The following is a 10,017-nucleotide window of genomic DNA, read 5'->3' as shown; positions in this document are numbered from 1 at the left end:
TCCCAATTACTTGTTTTAATAGCTTTTGTATAATCTTCATCGCTATTATGAGATATAAAATGTATTTATCAAATCTGTAACCATTATGCCAAAAAATATGAATTATTGTAATATTTTGTATATTGTTAAAACTGTAACTTTAATTGTAAAAAAAAATTTAAATAAAAAAAGATAAAAAAATATATTCACATATGTTCAACACTAATAATTAAAGAAGAAAACAAGTAATTGGGAGAGTGTATGAAAGGACATGGGAAGAGTCAAAAGGGACTGGGCAAGAGGGAAATAATGTAAATATAATACTCATGTATGATTTCTAAGCAAGGAAAAAGGGCCAGGAAAAAAATAAGAAATTACTTACAACTCCCCCATAGACTCTTCTTTCTCTCTCCCCCTCCATGACCAGTAAGTCCCATCACTGGAGGCAGGAAAAAGGAGTAGAAATAATCTAGTTACACGTATGAAATTCTTGAAGAATAATTTTAAAATGTTTCTAAAAGCAACTATTTACAAATATTTTCCAACGATCTGAAGATCATATTGTTGATCATACCTTTTGTTGTTCAGAATCTTGTGTCCCTTTCCAACAAAGTTATTTTTCTTCTGTTTCTTGAGCATTTTGTGGTGGGTCCCAAGGAATCCTTTCTAAGACTGATGAGGTCATTTTCCTATGATTTCTTTAGAGATTTGGAGTTTGGCTCATTAAATTTCAATGCTTAATCAATTTTAAATATTCTGAGGTGATTAGAATTAGACCAATTTTATTCTTCTGTGTGTAGAGAAACAGTTTTTCTGACAGTTTGTGAAGAAATTACCATTTTCCATTGTGTATTGTTGATATTCTTGTCAGGCATTAATTGACTGCATGAATCAGTTTATGAGTTTTTAATTCTCTTCCATTGGTGGTTTCTACTTCAGCAAAATTCTTCCTTTTAAATTGTTATTAGTTTATATTAATTGACAGAGTATGTTTCATTTTGACATTACCAAACATGTCTAAAATACACGTTACGCATACTGCCACAATAAGTATGTGTGTTCAGGTGCATCTGTGCTATGCTAAATTCCATTCTTTCAGATGTATATTTATGTCCAACCAGCAGTGCTACTTTGAGTTTCCTGGTTTTGTCTTTCGTTTTGTATGTGTACTGGTATTGCAGTATGTACATTTTGGCACCCTTTGCATTATTTGAAAAAACGTTCTTATCATGGTATCCAAAGTTTAAAAATGGTTAAATTAAACTGAATTAAAAATTTAACTAAATTTAAAAAATTTAATTGTTGCATTTTTATACAATGAAATTTGATGGTATTTAGATCCCTTTATTCATCACACCTCCCTCACTGCCCACTACACAATTCAATGCACTCCACTATATATACAATAAGGCCTATAGAGTCTGGTTTATGTCCACACATGTCTCTCAGTGTGGGTCCATCCATTGGAGAATGGTCAACTTATGAAGAGTCCCATCTAGAAGCCATCATTTGCCAAAAGTTTCTTTGGTTGAGTTAGGATTTCTTACACATTTCTCCATATCTGTGCTGGGACTTTGTCTGGTTCAAGAGTGAGTGCATGGGTCTTGTGCATGCTGTCACAATTTCTGTGAGTTAATATGAGTAACTGACCAGCTTTCTGGAAGACCCTGTTTAATTTCCCTTAAAAATCTCTCCACCTTCTCTTCTGCAATGATCCCTGAGCCTTGGGAGGAAGGAGTTTGAAATAGGTGCCCTATTTAGGGATGAGCACCCTGTAGCTTCTTTTTCTCTGAACATTGGCCAAATGTGTGTTTCTGTGTTAATCACTGTCTTTTGCATAAGAAAATCTCTGATTAAAGTTGAAAGATGTATTAGCCTTTTGTATAGAGGTTGCATTATAAATATGTCACTTATGACTAAGCATCTCATAGACCATTATTGTCTGTGTTTGACCACTTGTGGAACTCTGTGTTAGTCTCCACCTTTTGCAAAAAGAAGCATCTTTGATGAACAGTGAGAGGTAATCTTTTCTGTAAGTAAGGCATGTTTAGAATAAAATAAGAAACTGCTTTGGTGTATGGGAATGGCAAAAGTATGTTTTTCTCTAGGATCTATGATCTCTCTAGGATCTATTATCTTTCTAGCCATGTGTATTTGGCTGTTTACAGTACCACATGTAAATTCTATTCCATTTAGCAGGCCTTAAAAGCAGTTGCTTACCCCCAGGATAATAGTGCCAGCACGGCACCAATAACAATAACTTACTCGGTCATTGCTGTTTATTAGGCTTCACAGCTGGGTAAGCCCATTGATTGGTTTCCTGCCTTGGCAGCTTGTATAGTATCTTCTGAACATGAGTGCTAATCTTCAGGTCAGTTCCAGCTCGGTTGCTTCAAGTCCTGTGTCTGAAGTGTGTCCAGTCTTCAGCAACAGGGTCTTACCCTCAAATTCTAGGAGGCAATCAAACGCTGTGGCAATAGTATGTGTTATCAGGGAGTCTCTTGCACTACCCTGACAAGCAGCTTGAAGGAAGGTGTCTGCTGCCTGGCACTGTGTTTTCTGTTATATAACTTTCATCTATACGTATGCACTTAAATGCATATTATATATGAGTTTGTTAGGAAGACTTTGAATTAACATATTTCCCTCTGGGTTTTCACACCATGTGAGTGTTCTTTAACATTCCTCTCAGGTCCTCTTATAACCCTCTTTACTCCCTCTCCAATTAAAGTACCACACCTTTCCCTATTTTCCCTGATACAGTGTGTAAACTTTTAATTTTATATCTTACCCAAGAAATCTGTTTTTTATCTCCCTAGTTTTAATAATGTTTGACATTTGGAAATGTGATGATCTAGGTTAGTTTCAAAGAATTGTCCTTTCTCAGTAAAAACAAGGTTTGCTGTTTTTGTTTCTGTTTTCTACTATTGAGAAAAAAGTCACTGAACTTTTGAAAGTGATTGCATTGAAGCCTTAGTTTGCTTCAGATAGTATGAATGTTTAGCAATTTTTATTCTTCCTATCAGTCCTCAGTGCATATGTCCTGGTCAGGATTTCTTGCTGTAGGAACAATATTGGTCAGTGACATGAACGTGAAGGCGCAAAATTACTTTCCTGGTGCCAACTCTCCAACATTGACAGAGTGCATGAAGCAAAACCCGTCCCACTTCTCTGCTCCAAGGAGTGAAGTGTGAGGTATGTAGTATGGCATCCTTACCAGTGCCAAGGGCTTGTAGCTCCCTTGCCCTGGTGAGCTTCCCACTTAGGAAGTATCTCCCTGTTATCTACCTTCTTTCTTCTGTCTTACTTCCACAATTCTTACTGGTATTTTCTAGAATCTCTCACAAATAAACTCCTTGGCTTCCAACCCTTGTTTCTGGCATTGCTTGAAGGTGGCCACCCATCTACCCAGGAAAAGCTCCTGTAATATCTCTGCCCCATTTTCTTTTCAGTGCTGATTCCGCTCCCTACTTTTCTCTCAGGCATTCCATTCCCTCCACTGTCTTTTTTTCAGTACTACAGGGATATCACAGAGCAATAATTCTCACAGCAAGTTCTGTACCATCCTCTTTCGCTTGCCTTCTTCTTAGTGTCTTTCCCAGGTCCAACCTTCTCCCACCCATGCCACTCACAGCCACTCATGCCACTCTTTCTTTTTCCTTCATAACCCATCATCATTTGCAAATGGTACGCATTTGATTAAATTTTAAATTCACATCAGTTCCAACTAAACATAACCTTACTAAGTCCATTCTTGGTTGTGAAGGAGCAACACAACAGAAGGTTCACAGAAATATGATTGAGGAACAAGCAGTGAGAATGACCCCAGGAAGGACAAAAACCACCTGCTGCTGCATTCCTGCACCCAGCGCCGGCGTCCCCCAAAAGAAAGGCTGCCATGCCCAAGAGAAAGGCTGAAGGGGTTTCCAAAGAAGATAAAGCCAAGGTGAAGGATGAGCCACAGAGAAGAGCTGCAAGATTATCTGCTAAGGCTGCTCCCTCAAAGCCAGAACCCAAGCCTAAGAAGGCACATGCAAAAGAGAGAAGGTGTTCAAAGGGAAAGGAGGCCTGGGAGCTGATGCTGGCAGGGATGGGAATCATCCTGCAGGAAACTGAGATGCTAAACAGATAAGGCACAGAAAGCTGAAGGTGCTGGAGATGCCAAGGGAAGTGTGTGCATTTGATAACTGTAGACCTATTGATGTCTGTCCCCTAAATTGGTTTTACACAGTTTGTTGGGAAATCTGGAATTTGAGGTGACATCAATGGGATAGTTCCTGGGAAGAGCAGTGGTTCCTTCTGTAAAAGATTGTGGATCTTCAGATTGATAATTCTGCATGTTGATTTCATTTCATGAAAGTCAGGATCGGCTGATGAAAAGTTGTTAAACAACATGCTTAATATGAAATATCAACCCTCACTCTAAGCTTTCCCCATTCAGAGTGTGGAAAGAAGATGTCACTAGATTTTATAGTGGTTTTCTGATTTTGGTAGTCCATTCAAGAAGGGAGTTTGAAAGTTCTTGTATACTGTTTATGATTTTCTGTCCATGTCCTCCCTGAAATACCATGATTGTTTATGAAAAGTATCTTTAATGAAGCAGGATACAGTTTTAAAAAAAGAAACGTGATTAAAGCTTTAATTGTCTTAGGAGACCAAATGCCTCAGAAAAAAAGGAGATAGGTAGTGTATTGGTTATCGTGCTGCTGCTGTGATTAAACACCATGACCAAGGCTACTTATGAAAGGATAGGTTTATTGGGGCTCATGGTTCCAGAGGGATGAGGGTTTGTCATGGTAGGGAGGCAAGGCAATAAAGATGGACAGAACAGAAAGCTGAGAGTTAATATCTTAAAGCATGCACACCAAGCACAGAGAGAGCAGCAGCAAGGGGGGCTCAAAGCCATAAACTTTCACCCATAGTGACTTTCTTCTTCCAGCGAGGCCACACTCCCTAGGTACTCCATAACCATCAGAAACAGCACCACAAACTGAAGGCTGTATACCAAGTGTTAAATGTTAGACCCTATGATGGGTACTTCTCATTCAAACCGCAACAGGAAATAATAAACTGTACTAGCTTTTGTCTTGTTTATTTTGTCCTTTTTAATGTGCAATAAAGCAACAATAAAATAGTTGATGAGTTAATGGAACAACTTGAAGGAAGACCTTGAAGACAAAATTTGATTTAGAGAATGTTTAAGAGGAATGCCAAAATCAAAACAGTTTTGAATTTTGCATTGTTCAGACCAGGTTAATTTAGAAATGATGGGGTCTGACAATGTTTATATAATGTAATATCCATAAAGAGGAACATAGATGAACACACCTCCTCTGCAGGAGCATCGGGTGCTAGACCCCAGGGATAAAACCAGCAATAGAAATACTTTGTGAACAAATATATGATGGTAATTGTCTTGCCCATTTGTCAGATAAACGGTGGACATTTTCCAAACTGAAGTTGCCGTAAAACATTTACACTGTGTTTATTGTAGCACATCCACAAACCCTGAAGAATTTTAATAACTGGACAGGAATTTGAGATCCAGAAAAACTCAGTTAATAATATCTCAGAAGATATCCCAGGCATATCTACATGTGAAGAATTTTTTAAAAAGAGAAACTTAAAGAAATAGAGTGTGGGTCAGGTATTGTGTGGCACAGATTTAGGCATTCTGGGGATCTATTGCTGCACTGCTCTAGTTCTGCCATGAGGCCCTACAGAACTTTCTGTACATTTACATTCCTATGTGTTTCAATAATACTTTTACTGGTTCTGTGAGTCTTTAAAATATCCCTTATTATGTCCCTCCCTGCTAATTACCTGCTATAGGTTCTGTTTCTTGAAGTTATAGAGCCTTAATGAAACAAAAATGAATACCCTCTGTTGAGACGACTGTTCAAAATTTCTGAATGAGCATCTCAGTGGAATACAGAGAAGTGAGGCAGTCAAGATCACTTTCAGAATGAAAGACTAGTAAGTGTTTGATAGCTGCCAAACATTTACTAATGATATAAAGAACGCTGAGATGCTCCCAAATATAATCAACTTTGTAGCTTCGTCTTTAGGAACAGTAGGGTTGAAATGTGACCCTCCTCCCCCATATATCTATGGTGAATTTTGATTTTGTAGTACCCAAGAGAAAGCATTGCATTTTGAGAAATGATATTTAAAGAGGGAATTAAGGTGATCATTTCAGAAGAACAAATTTGGGTACAGAGACACACTGAGTGGTTATATGAAGAAGCAGAGAGAAGGTGGTGGGAAGGAAAAGATTCCATGGTAATCAATCTTGATATGTCTAGCTCATTCAGAATTTAATCTTTCAGAAAAGAAACTTCTGTAGTTGAAGACTACTCTTGTGAAGTCCTTTGTTAGGCCAGTCCAATCAACCAATGCAAAGATAATATTAACAAGTGTTTAAGTTCACAGTACAGCTCAGAGAGGAAGACCTGGGGTAATCATAGAATAGCTCTGGGTAGTTCAGATTCAGGAGCAGTAAAGTTGAAATGACCATTTTACCTTGAACAAGGAGAACAATTAAGTCCCATCATGTAAAACAAGGCCACAGTACAGATTACACATTGAAAATTGTGAAATGTAGAGTCTGCAGAATGTTAAAAACATCTAGATTTAGGCAACCTAAAATCAAGATCCCCCAAATGATTTATTTCTTAGTTTAGCAATGTCTTTATATAATAACAAGCAATAGTCCTACCAGCAGTTGAACCTACAAAACACATCAATGACCAGCCTGGCAAAATATCTGTAATGGTGAAATAGTGGCACTTTTATCTGGGGCTTACCAACAGCTATTTTATTAGACTTAAGTCTTTCCCAATAGTAAGGAATTTATACCTGGTAATGTAGACATAGGCTAATACCCTTGACTGGGGAGGTCATAGACTTTAGGGGAAAATCTACTACTGTCATTTTCCTAAACCAATATTATTTCTAACCACATTCTATATACTTATCCTTAAATTCATAAGTAAATGTGGTTCTCACTACTCATCAAAGAAGGATCATTTTGCAACAGATGGAGAATCTTACAAAGTTCCACATCTGGTCAAAATATAGAGAATAAAGTGATGGTGGAGTTCCCTAGCCTGAACTGATACATCTAAAATGCAATCACTACACCTAAAACTCAGCCAACATTGAGGAAGATGGAACAGAAAGACTGTAAGAGCCAGAGGACCAGGATGCCTGCTGCTCCAATATGTCTTCTAGACATGACAGGGAAGCTTCACTGAGGAAGATGGAACAGAAAGACTGTAAGAGCCAGAGGACCAGGATGCCTGCATGACAGGGAAGCTTCATCCATGAAATCGCAACAATATGGCTGTCTACAAGAGACCTGTATAATGACAACACCAGTTGATATGTCAACGTGGGTAGGGGAAATTTCACGAAGTCCCACCTCTAGATGAAGAGCTGCAGGCAAACAATGGCTGCTGAGAGAGGGACAATCAATATTCTCCAGGGACATGTTTCCTGATGGAGCATCCAACTCCAATTGGCCAGCCCTAACCAGACACCACACACACACACACACACACACACACACACACACACACACGAACCACTGATCAGACTCAGTATTCAGTGTTAATCATCAGAGGTCACAAAATTGAGAGAGTACAGAGGGACGTGGGAAAAGTGGGAAGAGGAGGGAGAGGTGTGGAGAGGTTGTAAATACACTACTAAACTAATGTATTAATTCCCCTCCCCAAAGAGAACAAGACTAAATGTTTACTATTAAGAAATTATTCTTGCAATATTGACATTTAATTTACAAATAGTGATACTGTATATCCTGAATAATATCTCACATAATTTTAAAAAATAGTAGTGTATGCAGTTCTATGGATTATTTCATCCAAACAGGATGAAACCATTGTTTTGAATATGTTGTTAACATCCAGTTGTGTTGAAATGGTATACTATTAATACTATGCTGGTCTATTGTAGTAAATGTAGAAATAAGCACTTGATAATTAAGAATTTTTAAAATCTGAAGTTATAATTGAGAAAATATTCTGGAAATTTTAAGAACTAGAACTGTGTTTGTGTGCTTGTTTTCTGACATAGACTCAGCCCTAACCAAAATTAATTTATATAGATGTTGAAAGGCATACAATTTGGAATAAAATGATCATTTTCACAATTACAAGACTTTAAATAATTCAGCCTGGTTGGTAAGTATGAAGCCCCCTGTTTTAGGCAGCACTTTCTGAAAACTTGCATCCATGTTAACTAAAGTAAACAAGCTGAAGTTTTCTACACTTGACCTTAGAAGCTCATCCTCCTGGAATATGTCTTTGCATTTTGTTGAAGTGTTTACCTTCCTAATTACCTCCTGGTGTCTTAGTGAACTTTCCTCTGACTGGTCTAAAGAGTTCTTCTGGCCTCTGGTATTTGTACATGGAATCTAAATATTTGTGAGAGTACTTGCCCCTGCTCTTTCCTCCTCAGTTAGCAAAGCCAAACATCAGTTGGTCTCAGACTGCCACCAACATGGAGAGAATGTCAGTTAATCTTTGGAGGTTAGTTTATTTGTTCTTCTGACAACATCTGTACTTAAGCAAGGATCACTGTTTATTCTCTCCATCTCCAATCACTGACAGGAACTCACATATGATAGGTATAGAATTTCCTCTGTAAATTTTATAAACTTTACCCAATATTCAGAGGCAGATGTGAGTAAAGACAGGTGATTCCATATGCTGTGTGCCTCACACTTAAAGTGTAACAAAGCATGTGGAAGCAGCCTGACTAGGAGTAGAGGATGCCTTTGTAGAAAGAGGAGGAATGTAGAAAACAGTACTAGGGAAACTAGAAAGTAGAATTCTTAATCTTTTCCTTTGAGTTGACAATAAACTGCATATATTTAAAATGTAGATTTGTTACATGTGTTATGTGTTTACATGTTGTGCTGTGTAGCTTCAGCTGTCAACCTGCCACACCTGGGTGGAGGGAGCCTCAATTGGGGAATTGCTTCCATCGCACTGGCCTGTGGCGATGTCTAGGTGATATTTTCTTGATTTTTCAGTGATGTGGGAGGGTGCAGCTCACTGTGGGTGGTGCCACCTCTGGGCAGGTAGGCCTGTGTTGTATAAGAAAGCAGGCCAGGGGAACAAGCCAGTAAGTAGAGTTCCTCCATGCCCTGTGTTTCATCTCCTGCCTTCAGGTTCCTGCCCTGACTTCCTACCTTGGCTCCCTTAGTGATGAACTCTGACCCAGGAGCTATAAGCCAAATAAACCCTTTCCTCCCCAAGTTGGTATTGGTCAGAATGTTTTGTTACAGCAATGGAAAGCAAACTAGAACATATGTGTAATTATTGAAACCACAATACAATCAATATAGTGAACATATCTATGATCCAGAAGAGAGTCCTTATCCTGTCTTTTCATAATTTCAATATTCCTACATTTCACAGAGATGTCCACTCTAGCTTGAAGGAATATTGACATGGTTCATCACCAGAGATTGTTTCAAAAAGTCTAGAAATTTCTACAATAAAATCATACACTCTTTTGAAGAAGGAGAAACATCCTATCCGATCTCACTTAGAAAAATTCCTTTGAGATCACATATATTGTACAGTGGATGCTCTCTCTTTAATTTTTTTAGCATACACAACATTTGGTTAAGTTGTTCACTTGATAATGGGTATTTTAGTTCTTTCCACCTCCTATAAATTTAAAATAAAATTTATATGATGAATTTTACAGAAGTCTAAGTATTTATAAGAATGTATAAATTTTCTTATTCCTCTCAAGTACATATGGAGAGATAAAAATATTGAATCCTAAAGACAATTTAGGATTTTCAGAAACTGTCAATGTCTTTCTCTCTCTCTCTCCCTCTCTCTCTCTCTATATATATATATGTACATATGTGTCTATATATATATGTGTACATGTAATTTAATTTTAAAATCACCTATTTTACTTGTAAATATAATCCAGTCTCATATTTTAGCATTTGCAAAAAACATGCACATGTACAGATGTTAGGCCGTGTCTTATGGA

At 37.7% G+C, this 10,017-nt stretch overlaps 1 pseudogene; it reads left to right on the top strand.

Annotated features, from left to right (window-relative positions):
* The first annotated feature begins 3,877 nt into the window (after positions 1–3,877).
* On the top strand, positions 3,878–4,163 carry LOC108490043 (annotated as a pseudogene).
* The last annotated feature ends 5,854 nt before the right edge of the window (positions 4,164–10,017 follow it).

The sequence above is a fragment of the Nannospalax galili genome, unplaced genomic scaffold (genome assembly GCF_000622305.1).
Source record: "Nannospalax galili isolate Female #2095 unplaced genomic scaffold, S.galili_v1.0 scaffold287, whole genome shotgun sequence".
NCBI lineage: Eukaryota > Metazoa > Chordata > Mammalia > Rodentia > Spalacidae > Nannospalax > Nannospalax galili.
Note: the sequence above shows the minus strand (reverse complement) of the source record. Positions and strands in the feature narration are given on the sequence as shown.